General features: G+C 42.2%; 1 protein-coding gene across 9 annotated transcripts in view; it reads left to right on the top strand.

The window, feature by feature from the left end:
- The window catches only part of AKAP13 (A-kinase anchoring protein 13), a 339098-nt gene that overhangs the window by 193322 nt on the left and 124893 nt on the right, over positions 1-20883 (top strand). The window lies entirely within an intron of this gene.

Genomic DNA, 20883 nt, shown 5'->3' with positions numbered 1-20883 from the left:
TGTTTCCTTGTGCAAGTTACTTCATCTCTGTGCTTCTGTGTCTCCTCCCACCAGTCATTTGTTTAATTGTTAATTTCTCAGGGCAGGGGACTATTAACTATGGCCTGCTCTATGCTAGGAAGTTAGGTTGACCTAGCTACATCCCTCAAGGGTATGAATTTTTCACATTCCTGAAAGACACAGTTAAGCCAACCTAAGCCCCAGTGTGGACAGTACTAGGTCGAATGAAGAATTCTTCTGTCGATGCAGCTACCGCCTCTTGGAGAGGTGGATTTATTAAAGCGATGGAAGAACCTCTTCCGTCTCCGTAGTAAGCGTCTGTGCTATAGTGGCGCAATTGCAGCTGTGCTGCTGTAGTGTTTCTAGTGTGGACGTAACCTCTGTGTTTGCACAGTGCTGAGCACTCCAGTTTTGATTGGAGTTTATATAGATTCATAGATACTAAGGTCAGAAGGGACCATTCTGATCATCTAGTCCGACCTCCTGCACAGCGCAGGCCACAGAATCTCACCCAGCAACTCCTATGAAAAACCTCACCTATGTCTGAGCTATTGCAGTCCTTAAATCATGGTTCAAAGACTTCAAGGAGCAGAGAAGCCTCCCTCAAGTCAACCATGCCCCATGCTACAGAGGAAGGCGAAAAACCTCCAGGGCCTCTCCAATCTGCCCTGGAGGAAAATTCCTTCCCGACCCCAAATATGGCAATCAGCTAAACCCTGAGCATATGGGCAAGATTCACCAGCCAGATACTACAGAAAATTCTTTCGTGGGTAACTCAGATCCCATCCATCTAATATCCCATACTGTATATGCACTACAGTAATACAAATAAATAATAATCATAAGCCCAAATACAGGGGGAACCAAATCTGAGGGGGAAGGGGGAACTATAAAATGGGAGACACCAAGAAAAAAGACCAGGCAGGAAGTTTGAAATGAAGTGGGGTTATTTTGTGTTAAACGTTTTCTTCAACTGTCACCGTTTTTGAGGATTAATTACAATAATAAAAGCTAGGCTATCACATTTGTTTGAGATGGAGTTAAGATGTGGTTTAAAACAGACTTCATGCATTTTGCTCTGTTATAAGCTATCTTTCTTGATGTTATCTGACCCAATTGTCTTTGAGGCATTTTCAGTAGTGTGCATGTGCGCTGTTTTAGAGCAGCTGTATTTGTGTGTTAGTTTATAATTAAGAAGCTAATGTTATAATAGTAAACAATATAGAAATAAAGTAACATTACAGGAGCCTGTAATCTTCTCTGCACATTAATGAAAGCTCTTTGGGTGGTAAAATAATCTTGCCAAAGCAGACAATAAAATCAGGCTTATTTTTGTATGTTTTTAATAAAGTTAAGGCTGAGTTTGTAATTGTTAACTCAATGAGTTAACCAGGGAATAGTGCTAGTAACCTTCCAATCTAAAATGTGTGCACTTCGATAAATGTCTTTCATTATGCTGTAGTGTAAAGATGCTGACTGTTTTTATCCCGCCCCTTTTGATAGATAATTTTCATGATTAATCCCTGGATGTCTGCTTGTATAGCAGGATCTATTTAGATAAAACACACCCCATATTTCATTTATTTCAAGCAACATGCATCTCAAAAGAGGAACAAAAAAAAGGTACCGAGTTTAGTTTTTGTTTTATGTTTCATAATGTAGGTGGTATGATACTTTAATATAAATCTGGCTGCAGCTTTGTCCTGTCCCTTTGCTTCCCTTCAGAGGGAAGGAGCATGCTCAGATTAGCCAACCCCCTGGCCCCTTTTTAAATCTGGCTTTTCTGGTGTGGGATTGGGAGCGCCAAGAGAATGGAAAGTTTGCTGCAGAAGGAGTGACACAGTTTCTTGTTGCTAAGTTCAACAAAAACAACATAACTGTACTATATTAAGGCCATTTAAAAAAAAACAGCTGAAGATTTATAAATAGAGCTTAATTCACACATGTAGGTTTAGCTAGTGGCTAGATTTAGGCTGGGGATGGGATGGGGGAGGAGAATCTCAAAATATAGATGTGCCGCTCTCTGTGTTCTCTGCTACTGCTTTATGTAGTGTTAATTTCACATAGCCCGGAGATTTTCAGGTGTCCACTGCCTTCTCATTAGTGGGCCATTTGGTGGTTAGTAAAAGTGGTTTCTTAGTTTGCTCCAAATAGGGACTATTTTATTGTTTGCATCTGCTCATGGGTTTTGTTTATCAAAGATACTTTATTGATGTTGTTGGGAAGCAAAGTGAAAGTAACCACATTTTTCACATGTGAAATTTGCATGGTAGTATTTGCATATTTATAATTCAGAAATAAACTTCTGTGCAGAGAAAAGTAAGCATTGAACTTTCAGTCCCTAAAAGAGAGAAGCTTCATTGTCATGCAACAGGCCAGGACATATGTGAACATGCGGGTGAGTGGAGTTCTGTATACCTCTTCTTATGGTTTAATCTCCTAGCCAGAGAAGTAATTGGGTAGCTGGTGCACAGCGATTGTACTCGCTTGAGCATTATCTGTACAGGTACCTATCATGTCCCAGAAGACTTTGCCTGAATGTGGATCTTGTGCATGTGATGGAAAGGCTGCAGCTGAAAAGGATTTAGGAAAGGTGTGGCTTTGAGAGTTGCAAACATTAAGAATATAACAGGATAAGGGTATATGAGAAGGTAGTTCTAAGTGGAAGCTTCGGAATTTAACAATCAACATTTGGATTTGGCTTCTCTGTACACAGAACCACACGCTCTCCTTGAGTTCATTGACATAAATAGCTACAGTTGTCATAAATACTGTTAAGATACTAGGAAGATCTTCTTTACTGTCACAGTGGTAGGGCTGGGTGTTCCAAAGTACTTGTCCATTGCTGCTCTTTGCCATCCAGCAGTTTTTGGGAGATGAAATTATTTGCTCTTCCATCCTCCTTCCTGTAAGGTTTCTCCAATTAAAGTGGGCATTTCTCAAATGTCTTAAAACTGCTTCCTTAGAGATTATATTTGTTCAGTTTTAGGTCCAATTTTGTAGCAAGAATTTCCCAACTTATTCTAAGAACTAGGGGTCACCAAATGAAATTAATAGGCAGCTGGTTTAAAACAAATAAAAGGAAGTCTTTCTTCACATAACGCACAGTCAACCTATGGAACTCCTTGCCAGAGGATGTTGTGAAGGCCAAGACCATAACAGTGTTCAAAAAAGAACTAGATAAATTCACGGAGGATAGGTTCTTCAATGGCTATTAGCCAGGATGGGCAGGAATGGTGTCCCTAGCCTCTGTTTGCCAGAAGCTGGGAATGAGCGACAAGGGATGATGGATCACTTGGTGATTATCTGTTCTGTTCATTCCCTCTGGGGCACCTGGCACTGGCCACTCTCGGAAGACAGGATACAAAGGATGGACCTTTGTTCTTCATGCATTTAGCAGTATGTACTATAAATTGTGGTTATGTCTGAGATTTAATTATCTACTCTTTTGTTTCTCTTTTTGTATTTTGTTTAGGGAACATAAGTGGAATTGGGGATGATAGCAGGATATGATCCATTCATGTTAAACTTTATCACTTTTCATATAGGGATCAAGACATACTGATGGGAAATCAGTCCTACCTTGGATACATGGATATGTTCAAGCTTAGCAGACATGACTTAATTTCAGTAAACTGACAGGATGTCAGATTATTTGTGCACTGACAGCCTTAAATCTTTATTAAGTCTCTACTTTTTGAAAAGATAAATGAGCCTGACTTTGTGTTTGTATTTAGAAATGGAATCTGGTAGCTGTGGGGGGTCAAATAACACTTACTACTTTCTGACGTACATTTCCCTTTGTGTTTGCCCCAGAAATAAATTGCAGCTGTTTTATTCATTGAATCGCTTTGTGTAGTGGTGACACAATGGAAGAAACTACCTTTCTTGGTTCTTGCTATTTTTTGAGTGTCCAAGGCTGAGAGTAACAGTTGGTAGCTGGCTGATGAGAACACAGAGACGGTTCACTAGGAATTCTCCTTTTTGCTTATTATTTTGTTTATTTACCATATATTGTTGAGTGTTATGCACCCTTTAAAGGATGGAAGGTTTTAAAGGATTGTATGTATTTTCAACAAAAGGTACGTTGTTGGTAAAAGTGGAATTTGTAATGATCTTTGCGTGGAGGGAAACTAAACTAAGTAAGCCGTTTGCACTTTTCCACATGTCCACTGGTCCAGCTTCTGCAGTAAGGAAACACCAATAATAGGTGCTAGCCGCATCATTTACTTCATTGGTAGGTGCTCAGGTACCATAGTGATGGATGCAGTAGATGCTTGAATAGAATATACTCAGTGATCCCCAACCTTTCAGTTGCAATAGCATATTCATGTTCCCAGAAGAGTGTGGTAGGCATCGGATGACCAGCCACCGAAACGCCGCTGAGAAGCAGCGGCATTTCAGCGGTGATGCTTCTTCCTTCTGGGCGGAATTTCGGCGGCTGGTTGTCCGGTGGCTGCGCTCCACTGCGGCGGGTTGTCCTGTGGAAGCCCTCCCTTGTAAGTAGGCGGGCGCACATAAATGCCTCGGCAGGCGCCGCTTTGGGGACCGCTGTACTAGATAATGCTGCTTATATCCCCTTCCATAAGCCTTTTTGTTCTGGGTTTGCACAATACCTGGCATAACAGAGTTCTGGTCCGTGACATGTCTCCTGGGTACTTCTGCAGTACAAATTTAATAATAATAATAAAAAAAATTGTTGTTTAAGCTGGAAGGAAAGTTAATCTCCCACATTTGAGGTTGTTAGCACTTAAATTGAGCTACAGCACTTAGAAGAAATGGAATTGAATTACTAAAATTAATATTTGTATATATATGCATAGGGTTACTTATGATCCTTTTAAGATCCAAAACAATTAGCAACATAAGTGTATCGGTTTTAAATTTAAAACGGCATTTTAAAGCATTATTTTTGAAACCGCCTTCTTTTATTTATCCACAAGCCCCGAGTTCAAAGCTACATACTTACCTCATCTTAATAAATAAATAAATAAACAAACCCTTTTTTAAAAAAAGCTGTTGACTTTTTCTGTAGCGTTATTTTTATTATTTCATGTAGCTTTTAGGACAGGGGCACCTTATAGACCTTCAGGACACTGGTAGCTCTGCCTCTGGGATGCTCGAACCACTGCCCCATAGGGAAATGAGAAAATAAAATAAAGATTTTCCAAAAGTGACTAATGATTTTGGGCACTTTCATTTTTGGGGGTCCAACTTGACACATTCTAAAGGGACCTGATTTTCAGAGGGTGGGCTCTTAGCACTTTCTAAAAGTCGAGCCCCTTTTAAGGCATCTCACATTAGCTATCCAATAACTGATGTGCCTAAAATCATTAGTCGCTTTTGGAGATCTTGGTCATCTTTTTTATATTCTTAGTAGTAGTATTTTATTGGACAGGATGATAACCACAGCCAGTGCCTTTTCAAAACTGAGCACTGTGCTAACAGCAGAAGAATGTTATAGTCCCCACTTAACATATTGACCAAGACATCTGGGTTTTGCTCATTTACATCATTCCAAAATATACTGTGGGCAGTGAAGACAAAGATTATGTTAAAGGTGTAGCTAATTATTGGTGTTCCTGGCAGCAATGTATAAAGTTAAGGTTGCCCACTACTTCCCATCATAAGACCTTGTTCAGAGTTGCTTATAAGTTTGACAGACAGTAGTCATTCAGGCTGGAATTTTCCATGCCCAGTGTCAGCCTCAATCTGAATTTTTTGGGGGAGATTTTAGTTAAAATGATTCATCTGTTTCTGAAATTAAGGAAAAATACCTTTTGACCAAGTTAAAAAAAATGCCTACAACCATTTAATTGAGGAACTCTAGTGCCCCCATGCTTTGGAGCAGGGAATTGAAATTTGGGGGCGGGGTCACCCTGGTGTCAGGGTTGTGCCTTTTGATGTTCCTGTGAAAATCTGCCCAAATTTGGCCAATATATGACTCCAAAAAAAAATCTCAGTTTGAACATGGTCAGTAGAAAGTTAGCTTTGCAGCTAAATTCTCTAAAGATTCTGACTGTACTGAGCATGCTTCAACCTGGATGGCCAGGGCTGAGTAAACTTTCCCTATGCCTGCACCTTCTGGCAGCCAGGGGCTAGTGTGGCACCCAGCACTGGAACCGAGTGCTAGAACACTGTCTTTTGTTTTCAGAATACAGAGGAGTGAGAAATTGGGAGGTAGAAGGGTCCATACCTCCTTGAAGGAGTCATGGAGGATGGGAGACAGGAGTTGGAGGATGAGGGGTGCAAAGAGGGTCAGGAGCCGGGGGGGGAGGAGGGGAGCAGGAGCTGGGGTAGGGGGAGCCGTTGTGGGGCAGGAGCTGAGGGTTGGGAAGAGTGTGGATGGGGCAGAAGCAGAAGGATGCAGGAGCTACATTGTGGGGGGTGTTGGATATTCGTTACTCTGTCAGCTCAAGTGATAGAGGTCCTGGGCCTGTGGATGTAAAGATTCAAATGTTTGTTGATCACTTGAGGCAGGGCATCAATATGCTTCCATGTAATAAAATTTCTGTTTTCTATTTTTGTAATTAGGAAATTACTTTTAACAAACAAACAAAAAGAGACATTAAAAGAACATTAAGGTTGCAAGGTCAAGGACATAAAAGTTAGGAAATTAAGGGTTGTCTGTACAATCCGAATTCGGCCTTCTTGTTAATCTTTAATTGCATGACCGCATGGTATATTTTCTATTCGACCTTGCCTCATTCAGTGATTGTGTAGTGTGGAAAACTTCAATTGAATGTCTGAAGTTTGGCCGGTTTCAGAGTAGCAGCCGTGTTAGTCTGTATTCGCAAAAAGAAAAGGAGTACTTGTGGCACCTTAGAGACTAACAAATTTATTAGAGCATAAGCTTTCGTGAGCTACAGCTCACTTCATCCGATGAAGTGAGCTGTAGCTCACGAAAGCTTATGCTCAAATAAATTTGTTAGTCTCCAAGGTGCCACAAGTACTCCTTTTCTTTTTGAAGTTTGGCAGTTATAAGCAACTGAGAACCTTAACTGTAGGTAACCCTATATTCTCTGGCTATTAAATTCTTTGTGCCATTTGCCTTTTTAAAATGTTTTACTGCATTTGTAACTATTATAAACGTAGAAGGAAGCCATGCAGGAGAGAGGATCCCGCTGAAATAACTTGCAGTTCTTGAAGACCACATTGCTTTTCTGTGAGTGATGCAATGAGGATCAATCTCCTCCACCCTTCCTGAGCTGACAAAGAGAGGAATGGAGTAGGAGAAATGAACCAAAAATGGGATGTGTTATCAGTGTTTCCATTACCACGTGTTCTACTTACTCTAGTAAGGGTGACACACTGGGGCAGAACTTTAGTCCAGTCATCGGCACAGACCTTTCTCACACCCACTAGTATCCTGTCTCTATCTGGGTCATTCACAGAGCACAGGCTCCTGTGGTCTGAGGGGAAATTATGTCAGATGGTCAAACTTTTTTTTCCTTCTTACTTTTAATCTCAGTATCTTACTGAATAACATTCCCTTTTATGTTTGTTAGCTTTAAATGGTAAATATGTTCTGATTTCAGTTTCCCCCACTCTGCTGAACTACACAAAGGTGATTTTCACTGTTAACGCTGCCTGAGGATATGCAGTTATTCCTGTCCCCCGTCCTCTCCCGCCAGTGAAAAGTCTGTGCATCTCCAAATAGACTCATAGACTTTAGGGTCAGAAGGGACCATTGTGATCATCTAGTCTGACCTCCTGCACATAGCAGGCTACAGAACCTCACCCACTCCGGAAATAGACCCTAATCTCTGGGCTGAGTTACTGAAGTCCTCAAATCATGGTTTAAAAATTTCAGGTTGCAGAGAATCCACCATTTACTAGTTTAAACCTGCAAATGACCAGTTCCCTGTGCTGCAGAGAAAGGCAACCCCCCACAGGGTCTCCGCCACTCGGACGCAGTGGAAAATGCCTTCTGAACCCCAGATCTGGCGATCAGTTAGACCCTGAGTGTGTGGGCAGGACCCCCGAGACAGATACCTGGGAAAGAATTATCTGTAGTAACTCAGAGCCTTCCCCATCTACTGTCCCATCTCCATCAGTTGGGGAGTTTTGCTACTGGCAGTCACAAGTGGGCCACATGCCATTGTAGGTAATCCCATCATACTATCCCCTCAGCTCAGATATTTGCTTTTGGATTACCAAAGCAGCATATTCCATAGTGTGTGTTTTCTAGAGTTAGAATAACTATAAAATATAAGGAAGCTAAAATAGTGACTAGCCTGAGATTATCCTGAACAAATATTACCAGAACTTTTTTTTTTATTTTTTTTTTTTATAAGTCGGTGGCGGGAAGGCTTTCACAATACTCCTTTCCCCGCCCCCTACCCTTCCCACGATTCATCTATGATGTCATAGTTGAGATTTCCTTCATGCTTACATCCCAGTAATCCTCAGTTGAATATAATAATGTCCAAGTTCAGACCACAGGATTCCTGGAAATCAGTAAGAGGAGCAGTATCATAAAGTAAGGGGCAAAATCCCAGATCCAGTGCCAACACCATATTCACAGGCTCAATATGGGATAATTCGTCAGGACTATGAAGTGGATGAATGCTCATCCCCCATAGCCCAGGTCACAGAGTAGAAGCCACTAAGACTGTTGTTGTACCTGCTGGTGGCTTGAGATGGCAGATCCATGTAGTAATGGATGGACTTATCTGCACCTGCCTCTGCAGAGTAGCATTCTTTGATGACATGGAAGAAGCCACCACAGAACTGGGGTCTGCAGATTACAAAGGCTGTTGCATGGGGTTCTGATTTTATGTCGTCTTCATGCCCCCAACTCCTGCAGGTTGACCTCTAAGATTCCCTTACAAAGCTAAGTTCTGCATCATGCTGGGTAGATGCACGCCCTCCCCAGGGTCCTTTTGCTGCACTGGGTGAAAGGGGCCAGAACAGCTTTGGTTCCACAGCCAGAAGATTCTCCGTAGTCCCAGTGACAAGACAGCGTTAGCTCGTGTGTGGGAGTCATGCTCCTCATTATTACCCCTTTGGTCCAGATTTGCTGCCAGTACCAGTCACAAAGGGTATTTATCTGTTAGCTTTTTCACCTTGAGTGTTGAAGCTTCATGAGATACGTGGAGTTCCCATTGCATTCTGCAGTTGCCATTCTGCTGAACAAAACCTCTAAGGCTGTGGTGTAAAAGTTGAGATGGAATATGGATGTAGTATTTGAATTTTTCTGTAATACTTTTGTTGGACATTAAGTAGAAGAGATTAGCTCTTGTTAAGATATATAATACAGTAGCACCCTGACACTCCAATCAGTATCAGGGCTCCATTTTGCTAGGAGCTTTTCCAAACATATATGATGACTAATTCTCAACCACAAAGGGCTTCCAATCTCTCAAATAGCTCACCACTGGTAAATAATGTGTTACTTTCTCTTTATGTGGTTAATTTATTTCTGGATATTGATTTTTTTTTAAATTGTTTCCTATATTAACATAGCTGTGTAATCAAAGGTATCCATCACAATGGCATGCAAGAGTTGGCATTAACATTGTTTCTTGAAGAAATACTGAATTGTACTTTAAATGATTAGGAGAACCCAGGCGTTTGGACTCTTTCACTTCTACTTTAACACTTTCAATCTTGTCTTGTTATAGCAAACATAATTACTACATAGTTAACTCCTACTCTAAATATAGAGAACAGCTGATACCAACCTCAAAGACCAAATGCTGATTTTCAGTGGAAACTTGTATATTATGAGAAGTGGGTATTTTTGGAAGTCACATTATAGAATGTTTACTTTTTACATTTGTTTCCATTCTGGTCCTTTGGCATTTGAAATCAGCACCCTGTAACCTGGATAAGCAAGGACTTACTGCTATATATAGGCTATGGCTAATTGGTTATTAGAATGGTTTAGAAAGAAAATGTATAGCCAAGAATTATACACTAGTGGTAGGTTTATAATTTTAATTGCCATACATGTGCTTTTTGATTTTGTGGTTTTTTCCCTCCCTTCATCGTAAAATATAACAAAATTGAAATGGTCTTTAGCTCTCTCTCCATCCTGGGAAGATGTTTATAGACTTGTTGACGCTCATCCAGTATGCTAGTTCTCTCTCACAAGTATTCATCGCAAGTAGTTCCCAGGACCCCATCAGAAGAAGAATGTTGTTGTTTTGTTGTATAGGAGCACATATTTTATAGCAGCAACACATTCCGTATCCTGTGCTATGATTGGTGTTGCTGATTTTGGAAATGAAGTATTTAATTTCAGGTGATATGGAGAAAGTCACTGCTAAACCCTTGAAGTGTTACACAGACCAGTCTTACATAGTTGCCTATTAGTTCCTCTGACGTATGGTTGGGCACACTTTCTGTGGATAATGTGAAGAATTTTTCTTGTTGGAAGCAAATCATAGAATCATAGAATCATAGAATATCAGGGTTGGAAGGGACCCCAGAAGGTCATCTAGTCCAACCCCCTGCTCAAAGCAGGACCAAGTCCCAGTTAAATCATCCCAGCTAGGGCTTTGTCAAGCCTGACCTTAAAAACCTCTAAGGAAGGAGATTCTACCACCTCCCTAGGTAACGCATTCCAGTGTTTCACCACCCTCTTAGTGAAAAAGTTTTTCCTAATATCCAATCTAAACCTCCCCCATTGCAACTTGAGACCATTACTCCTCGTTCTGTCATCTGCTACCATTGAGAACAGTCTAGAGCCATCCTCTTTGAAACCCCCTTTCAGGTAGTTGAAAGCAGCTATCAAATCCCCCCTCATTCTTCTCTTCTGCAGACTAAACAATCCCAGCTCCCTCAGCCTCTCCTCATAAGTCATGTGCTCTAGACCCCTAATCATTTTCGTTGCCCTTCGTTGTACTCTTTCCAATTTATCCACATCCTTCCTGTAGTGTGGGGCCCAAAACTGGACACAGTACTCCAGATGAGGCCTCACCAGTGTCGAATAGAGGGGAACGATCACGTCCCTCGATCTGCTCGCTATGCCCCTACTTATACAACCCAAAATGCCATTGGCCTTCTTGGCAACAAGGGCACACTGCTGACTCATATCCAGCTTCTCGTCCACTGTCACCCCTAGGTCCTTTTCCGCAGAACTGCTGCCGAGCCATTCGGTCCCTAGTCTGTAGCGGTGCATTGGATTCTTCCATCCTAAGTGCAGGACCCTGCATTTATCCTTATTGAACCTCATTAGATTTCTTTTGGCCCAATCCTCCAATTTGTCTAGGTCCTTCTGTATCCTATCCCTCCCCTCCAGCGTATCTACCACTCCTCCCAGTTTAGTATCATCCGCAAATTTGCTGAGAGTGCAATACCCACCATCCTCCAGATCATTTATGAAGATATTGAACAAAACGGGCCCCAGGACCGACCCCTGGGGCACTCCACTTGACACCGGCTGCCAACTAGACATGGAGCCATTGATCACTACCCGTTGAGCCCGACAATCTAGCCAGCTTTCTACCCACCTTATAGTGCATTCATCCAGCCCATACTTCCTTAACTTGCTGACAAGAATGCTGTGGGAGACCGTGTCAAAAGCTTTGCTAAAGTCAAGAAACAATACATCCACTGCTTTCCCTTCATCCACAGAACCAGTAATCTCATCATAAAAGGCGATTAGATTAGTCAGGCATGACCTTCCCTTGGTGAATCCATGCTGACTGTTCCTGATCACCTTCCTCTCCTCTAAGTGCTTCAGGATTGATTCTTTGAGGACCTGCTCCATGATTTTTCCAGGGACTGAGGTGAGGCTGACCGGCCTGTAGTTCCCAGGATCCTCCTTCTTCCCTTTTTTAAAGATGGGCACTACATTAGCCTTTTTCCAGTCATCCGGGACTTCCCCCGTTCGCCACGAGTTTTCAAAGATAATGGCCAAGGGCTCTGCAATCACAGCCGCCAATTCCTCAGCACTCTCGGATGCAATTCGTCCGGCCCCATGGACTTGTGCACGTCCAGCTTTTCTAAATGTCCCTAACCACCTCTATCTCTACAGAGGGCTGGCCATCTCTTCCCCATTTTGTGTTGCCCAGCACAGCAGTCTGGGAGTTGACCTTGTTAGTGAAAACAGAGGCAAAAAAAGCAATTGAGTACATTAGCTTTTTCCACATCCTCTGTCACTAGCTTGCCTCCCTCATTCAGTAAGGGGCCCACACTTTCCTTGGCTTTCTTCTTGTTGCCAACATACCTGAAGAAACCCTTCTTGTACCTCTTGACATCTCTTGCTAGCTGCAGCTCCAGGTGCGATTTGGCCCTCCTGATATCTTTCCTACATGCCCGAGCAATATTTTTATACTCTTCCCTGGTCATATGTCCAAGCTTCCACTTCTTGTAAGCTTCTTTTTTATGTTTAAGATCCGCTAGGATTTCACCATTAAGCCAAGCTGGTCGCCTGCCATATTTACTATTCTTTCGACTCATCGGGATGGTTTGTCCCTGTAACCTCAACAGGGATTCCTTGAAATACAGCCAGCTCTCCTGGACTCCCTTCCCTTTCATGTTAGTCCCCCAGGGGATCCTGGCCATCTGTTCCCTGAGGGAGTCAAAGTCTGCTTTCCTGAAGTCCAGGGTCCGTATCCTGCTGCTTACCTTTCTTCCCTGCGTCAGGATCCTGAACTCAACCAACTCATGGTCACTGCCTCCCAGATTCCCATCCACTTTTGCTTCCCCCACTAATTCTACCCGGTTTGTGAGCAGCAGGTCAAGAAAAGCGCTCCCCCTAGTTGGCTCCCCTAGCACTTGCACCAGGAAATTGTCCCCTACGCTTTCCAAAAACTTCCTGGATTGTCTATGCACCGCTGTATTGCTCTCCCAGCAGATATCAGGAAAATTAAAGTCACCCATGAGAATCAGGGTGATTAAAACAAAATTAGTAGACCTGTTTAACATCTTTCAGAAATGTTTTGAAAAATATTTCAGCACATTTTGACCAATTCTATATTTTATAGACTTTCTATGAAGATCCAGTATCTTAAATCTCTAACCTTGTAGTGGTATATTATTCACATATGTTGCTGGAGAGTAATTTGCATGGAGAAGTTCCTGCTGTTTCATCTGTAGACTGATATTGTGTGGGTGTACTTTATGGACTATCCTTTTGGTTCCTATTCCTGGTTTTGAAGACCCCCATGAGTCTGGTGGAGGGAGATAGGGAGAAGAAGGGGAAGAGGGTGGGAAATGGTAGTGGTATATACAGAGTTTAAAACCCTTTTGCAGTACAGTGAATTTTCTTGTTTGTGGAATGATGCAGAAGAGCAAGAGTGGGCTACAGAGTTTAACTGACTACTAGATTTGGCATTGGGGAAGAAATTCATCCCTTGTTATGGAATCTTGTGACAACAGGAGGACAAATGCTAGCTGGATGTTGGTTGTTCTAGCATCTGCAGTATGTTTGTTTTCCTATCTATTGTTTTTTCTTGGCACAAGGTTTACTTTGTACTGAGTGTGTACTGAAGCTAGTAACCTAATAACGCCAGTAATGATTTTGTCTGTGAATCCAGAGTTGTTAATATGCATGAGCTTCATTTTTTAAAAAATGTAATCAGGCTGGCTGTTGGAACATTGTTAAAAAAGAGCTCAGAAAAGAGCTACAAGAATGATTTGTGATCTGGAAAACATGCTCGATATTGAGAGGCTTAAGAAGTTCACTGTATTCAGTTTATCCAAGAGAGGATTAACAGGTGCCTTGATCATGATAGAAAAGTACATGTATGGGGAAGAGATTTCTGGTAGTAGACGTCTTTTTAATTTAGCAGAAAAAGGCATAATGAGATTCAGTGGCTAAAGCTGAAGTTAAATTCAGATTAGAAAAAAGGTACACATTTTAAGTGTAGTTAACCATTTAAACACTTACTCTAGAGATATGGTAGATTCTCCATCACTTGAAGTCTTTTAATGAAGACTGGATGTCTTTCTAAAAGATATGCAGTAGTGCAAATAAAAGTTATGGATTTGATGTAGAAATTTCTGGATGAGATTCTCTGGCATGTGTTATGCAGCAGGTGATAATAAATGTCACTTCTGTGTTAGAAGATCAGACACAGTGATGGAATTCTGGAGAACCCAGATATGGATGTGAGTGATTATTCAAGAGATGAGCTGGAACCAGTGTCCTGGCAGTAGATGGAGAGTTAGAGGCTGGTGGTCATATCTGGTGGCAATTCCAGACAGAGAGGTTGAAAAGGGTTGTGCATCAGAAGAAAATGGGAGCGAGAAAGAAAGAGGGAGGGGAAGAGAGAGCGAGCATTTTATTTAAAACTAGAGTGCAGATTAGAAAGAACAGTTCTTCTGTTAAGTATTTCCATTCATGCCGTGTGAATTGCTATGAAAATCTATTTGGCATTTTACCCAGTGCCATTAAAACACTTTCTCTGGAATTATGGAATTGAAAACTGAACTTAGCCTCACAGTTTCTTCACAGAATCTGTTTAGTTTTTGTTCTCTCTCTCCAACCTCTCCCCTTCCCCTTCCCCCGCACCTCCCCCTTCTTTTGTAGACTGTAATGCTTATTTTTGCAATTTTTTTTATGCAAAGGTGAAAATACTAAGTCCTATTCTGCTAAGGCCTATGCCCTATTGCTACTTGATGCCTCGTATCGATTTGTGTGACATGAACTGACACTCAGTTGTCATACAGGCCAGAAACCTCACAGAATGTTTTTTGATTTTTCAAAATGTTTCTAGGATGACAGGAATTTCAAAATACCGAGTCAAATGGCAGCCCAGATGTTACCATTCCTCTCCCTCTCTGCCCATAGAGGATTAATGCAGTGCACTGTTCTGTCCTCACTTGTGTAGACCTGGATTCAGATATAGTTTAAATCCACCAGTGTCTTGATTCGCGGTGGCTTCCGCCTTGTCTCTACAACCACAACATTTGGTATAGTTGGTGGTGACGGTTTGAGATGGCCCCCAGACTGGAATTGCACAGATGGGGGTAAGGAGTTGGAGTTGGAGTTGCAGTGCAGGATTAAAAATCTGTTTATTTTAGGCCTGTTTTAGATGCTAGTGTGAGGGTTAACTGTACCTTTGATCCTCTTTCCTCTCCCTCCACCCTTCCCCCCCATCCCGAATCCTTGAGAGCACCCACTTAAGGTTTCAAGCTGTCAGGTGTAACCTCTCTTGGACAGAGACATGCATCTGTCTCCCTCCAGACTGGGGGTTTAGGCTTGCAGCCCCTCTGTACCTCACTGTGACTTTCCCAGCAGGTCCAACGAAGGTCCAGCAGCTGTGGTTAACTTTCCTCCGGTTAAAGCAATAAAAGTTCCTATACACATGCTAAAATTTTGCCAGAGGTCAACCATTAGTCTTCGGGGCTCCTAGTCGGCCTAAGTGTTTCCAACCTTTCTGCAAGGGTTACCCCTTACCCCCTGCCGCTTTGAATATAAGGTCCTATTCATTTGCTGGATCCAGAAATAAGGCCTTTGTCAGTTCAAACTCAGAAACTCTTTCTGTGTTTGAGTCTCTGGGGAAAAAAAAATATTTGAACCAGTATATGCAAACCTCTCCAGGTGCTGGTACCTCTCTAGAGTTGTTTAGCCTGTTTCTCACCTTAATTATCCCCCACTGTTTTTACTTCCTGGAGGAACAGTGGTAACCTTCCCCCATGGAGTAGAACATAATCATACACAAACCGTTCATAAATTTAATAGAGTGATCCCCAAAATATTGCACGGGGTTGCAATATCGGTCACACCTTGGTGTCTAAGTGCTTGGAATTTAAAGAGCTTCAGCCAAGTTATGGGAGGGCACCGGTCTGGGATAGCAGAAGGTGCTGCAGATCAAGATTTGAAGCGCATTTACATTACTGGGATGGGAAACCCTCAGCAGTGTCTGCCCTTGTTATGCCTGACTACAGCCAGCACCAGAAGCCCCTCACTTTCATGGGCACTGAATTCTCCAAAACACTTCCAAGTTAGGGTGACCAGATATCCAGATTTTATAGGGACAGTCCTGATATTCGGGGCTTTTTCTTATGTAGGTGCCTATTACCCCCTGTCCCAATTTTTCACACTTTCTATCTGGTCACCCTATTCCAAGTTAAGGTCATGTCTGCATGGTGAATTACTGTGTGGCAAGCCAGGGTATGAATCTACAGCCCTCCAACTTGCCATGCATTAATGTCCCATGTGGACATGACTACAGTACAGTGAAAGCCTTGGGTGTAGCTTAGTGTACTGGAAAGTGTAGTATACTAAACTGCAGTCAGGGACTCTCACTGCAGAGTCCATGTGAGACATTACTACATAACAGGCTGGTGTATACCCTGGCTTGCCATGAAGTAACTCACCATTGGGACTTCTGAGCTTCATGCAGAATTTCTATATTCACCCTCATTGGTACCAAAAGCCAGATCACGTCTTCAGATGCAGATGCTTCTAAAATGCTTGGATGATACTGACTTTCCTATTGAAGGAGAACCCAGAAATATGAATGGGACACCAGAACAATGTTTCTTTTTACCACCACTTAGGTCATTCCCTTCAACAGTTTGTTGTTGTTCTTGTGGTCTGTGTTTGGCATGCTGTTTTGCAATAAACCCACCATGGGGCCTGTAAAACCAGATATGTGACTCAGCTTTTGCAGTGGTTTAGTGAAGTACATCGTAGCAGCAGTGGGAGAGCGAGAGGGGTTGCATTGCAACCAGACTGCTTGCGGTTTTTGTCATCTTATTTCCCTCTCCTCTCAGCTTGCTTGGGGTTTTTAAATCTGATTTGTATGTACGTGTATTTAATGAAAAACAAAATTGGCACTATAATGGGATTTCAAGTTCTAAATGGGCTCAGAAACATCTCCTTTGAATCACCATTGAATTTAGCTCTTCCTTCCTCTTCCTGTTTATCATTTAAGCGTGCTCAGTGCTGTATAAAACAAAAGTGATGGCAGTTCTTGTCCCAAACAATTTACTGTATATAGAATAGATGTAGAAACAGTGTTGCTTTTTTGGGCGGGAGACGAAGGTTCTTGGGAGGGCGTTTTGTTTTGTTTTGCTTGCTCTGTGGGTATTTTTTTTTAATAGGAACAACTCTCTGGGCAAGTTCTTACAGTAATTGCAAAATTAAGCCTAAAGCAAATTGTCATGGTTTAGTAGAATCACCTTAAGAAAAGGTTTCAGAGTAGCAGCCATGTTAGTCTATATTCGCAAAAAGAAAAGGAGAACTTTGTGGCTACCTTAGAGACTAACAAAGTTATTTGAGCATAAGCTTTCGTGAGCCAATGAAGTGAGCTGTAGCTCACAAAAGCTTATGCTCAAATAAATTTGTTAGTCTCTAAGGTGCCACAAGTACTCCTTTTCTTCTTAAGAAAAGGCTTTCTCTTGGAAGTCTTCCTGATCCCTTTAATACCGGGATGCAGGAAGGTGCCTCTGTGCGTTTTGTACTTGCTTGTTAGTTTCTTCAAGTGCCATGTGCTTCCCTTTCATGCAGAGAGTGCCCTTCTGTGTGTCTTTCTGTTAGTAGAGTAATAGAGTTTCTTACCAGTGTTGTGACAATGATCTGTTTGTGTCCCCACCAGCATTTCACTATATACACAATATTGTGTATTCCCCTTTCATATATTGGTTATCCTTGTTGGTGAGATGAGAGGCAAGAAAGCGAAGCCCTGCCTTTTCTAACTCATTAGCTCTAAGATCTGGTATTGAGCCTGCTCAACATCAAGCACTATGACTTGTTTTTCTTCTGTCTGAGACTGTACTTGCCTCCATAAATTAGAGCGAGAGCCCAAAATTCTAATTTATTTCACATTCAACTTTAGCTCAGCCGCCGCACACAGCTGGACGCATTAAAGAGAATACCTAGAAGCCGTTAGGAAGGATATTGCTATTTCAGATTGGCATATAATATAATTGTAGAAAGATGGGTGATAAAACTCCTGTTTCAATTTTCAGTCTGAGATCTGGCACCCAGGAGCTTAGAAATCTCTCCTAAATGCTGCAGCACAGTTTTCAGTGCTGCTTATCAAGCACAGAAACATTGATGGATGTGGACAGCTGGGGTCTGTTGTCATCACTGACAAGTATTTCTGAGTCCTTTCCCATCTTCTCTCCTTTTCTTTTTTCTTTTTGACCTTGCATTTTTTTCCCTGTGATTGCAAAGTGAACACCTGCATGACCAGAAGGAGGAGGACAAAGCTGTTTGCCTCACACTTGTGCTTGAGCATTCTCTGATATTTAGCAAAGGGGAAGGTTATGGTTGCCACAGGGGAATTGGAATAACAAAAGATGCCTTTTAATGGGAAGGGTTGTTAATATTAGGTCCCCTGGGATCAAAGTGGAACAAATATTGTACTTCTCTTTATTTGGCAGGACTCTTAGTTGGGGATCAGACCAACTTTCCATCCTCAGTAAGAGGGGATTGGCTTGAGTTGGGTTGGTGCCTCTGAGAGTGCTGTCTCTTTGGGGATGCCCAGAAAGGAGTGAGTCCCTTGTGGAGTGGGGGACCCCAGAGGTTGAGTGGAGTTGGGTTTTACGGGGCAGGTTATTTTGGGGGGGACTGGGGGCAGAGGGAGGCAGTAGACTTCTTTGGTAAGAGACACCCTGTGCTTACAGCTTGCCCTGGAGTCTCTATTTGGACTCTCATCTGGAGCACTGCACTGCTACCTTAGGGTGGCTGCGATGGTTGAATAACGATGCAACACACTGGAAATGTGGAAGCTGAGATGGAGATATTGGTTGCAAGGTCTGGGTCCCTCAATCATTGCAGTAGTAGATAGAGGGAGACAGAACGGGAAAAATTATGTAGTTCCAAAACTGGAGCCCTGAAAGGTAAACAGATGCAGAATGCTGCAGCCTGCTTATAAAGTGGAACATCTTGGCAGTAACACACCACCACCTGTGCTCTGTATCTGCTCTGACTACCTGTTGGTTTGTGGGAGTGATTTAAGAGGGTGTAGATGAATGGAGCCTGGAATTTGTTTTCCTCTCTTTCTATGCCAGACTGCTGCTGTGGTCAGCAGAGATGCTCAAGCTGGAGCTCTCTTGGTAGGAATGGCACCTTAACTCTGTATTTAACTTCTTTATTCCTTACTGTTCCCTCAGTCTGAAATAGGCTTAAGAGTCCTCTGCATGTCCTGTTTCTCTACCCAAAGTTTTGGGGAGGAAGGGAATAGTGAGGACAGGGCTTTGCAGTTGTGGCGGGATATTGTTGGTGTGTTCGTTGATAGCTTGTCAGTTTTGGTAAATGCTTATCCTTTGGGGAAGCTGCTGCGTTTTGTTATATTTTTAAAATTGTCAGAGGTTTCTGGATCCCACAATAGGCACTTTTTTTCTCTTGCTCTCTTTTTGCTATAAATCTGAATAAATAGACTGATTAAATAACTGTCCCATTAATGGGGAACCCAACACTTTAGAGAATGCTCTGCCTAGCTCCTCACCCCAGCCCTTCTCAATGCATCCAGCTTGCTTCTAATTTGGACTTTGCCTTTGGGATTTTCTAGGCTGACCTCTCCTTCATGGTATTAGTCTTTATTGTGCTCCAGGTACCAGTGTTGCCTCTTCACTGTATGGCTCCTTGGATTCATAAACCTATCTTCCATTCGAGAGCAGGGCTCTGCCTATTTCAGATAAGTGAGCTCTGTTTGCATTAGCTTTTCTTGTTGTTACCATTCTTTTTGGAAAGTGTTGCTGCAAATAAACAGCTATCCAGCCAGATTGTAGTAACACATGATAGCATGAAAACAAAGGAGTTTTAAAGGAAAAAGCAGGCAACTGCATTTAGGCCAGAGGAGTAGAAGGAAAATTCTCTGAGCATTGTATGTTCTCTGAGCATTGTCTTTTCTCCCTGTCTACGTAAGAATATAATGAAAAGGTCTTCATAAAGTACTTACTGATACTACAACGCAAGAGCTTTCCCAACTCATTCTGGCTCATTCTTTGTTAGGAGAATAAAGCTAACAGACAAACTTTATTCCACCCAGTAGCTAAGATGTTTCTCATTGAAAACTAGGGTATTTGGTTTAATTTAAAATGCTTTCTAACTGAAATATGTTTTTGAGAAAAGCACAAAAATGAAATGTATATATGTATTGTGATGAGTAATAACTGTTCCCCAACTAATGAGTAATGCTGTCTGGCGGATTAGCTACCTTTGGCAGGTCAGCTTTTTAAATATATTCTGTGTAACTTTTATGGAGAATACATTGGCAGATGTCTGGGGTCACAGTGCTGAAACAGCAAGGGGAGTAGTAGGCTGAGACTGAGGTTATTGGCAGAGCTGAAGGGGACATGGGGTAAGGAGGCCCGGTGTGGTATATCACAGGATGCTGCAGGTCAGAATTTTGGTACGTTAGCAATGCTGTGTGTGGACCCAGGACTAGAATAACAGGGTGTGCTACAAGTCAGGATTAAAGTGCATGAACAGTGCAGTGTAGGCATCCCTCTGGGCATTGCATTTTCTTGGTTTCGTATCTAATACCAATGATTAAGAATTGAAAAAGGAAAAGGAGCTTCTCAGTTTAAGCAAAGTCTGGCCATCACCCTTTTAGCTTTAATGCAAGGAGCATGGCTTCTGTCTGCCTCTTTACCAGGCCCCCCAAGGGGACTGTCTTTAGTGCTGGAGTAGGGGTGAGCGTTGGTAGAAGGACCCGACTAATATTTCTGTATTTCTCTGAAGCTGACCTAGTCAAGAGAGCACGAAATGGCAACAGCTGTTGAAAAAGCCATAATTGTTTGACTATCCCAGCAGATGTTCCCATAAGGCATTTAACTTGTCCTAGTCCCAATAAGGTGAGGGAAGGGGACGGAGGAGGAGGATCCTAATATATATTTTTAATCCTCTAAAAAAGGTTTTGCCGTTGGCCAAAACTTCACAGGCTGTCAGAAAAGCTGCAAACAGAAGTACACCAAAGTATATTGTATTTCTTTAAACATTTCTAACTTTAGCTTAAATTCCGTCTTCTC

Source organism: Dermochelys coriacea, chromosome 10 (genome assembly GCF_009764565.3).
Source record: "Dermochelys coriacea isolate rDerCor1 chromosome 10, rDerCor1.pri.v4, whole genome shotgun sequence".
Lineage (NCBI taxonomy): Eukaryota > Metazoa > Chordata > Testudines > Dermochelyidae > Dermochelys > Dermochelys coriacea.
The sequence above is the reverse complement of the archived record's forward strand: the minus strand, read 5'-3'. Positions and strand labels throughout refer to the sequence as shown.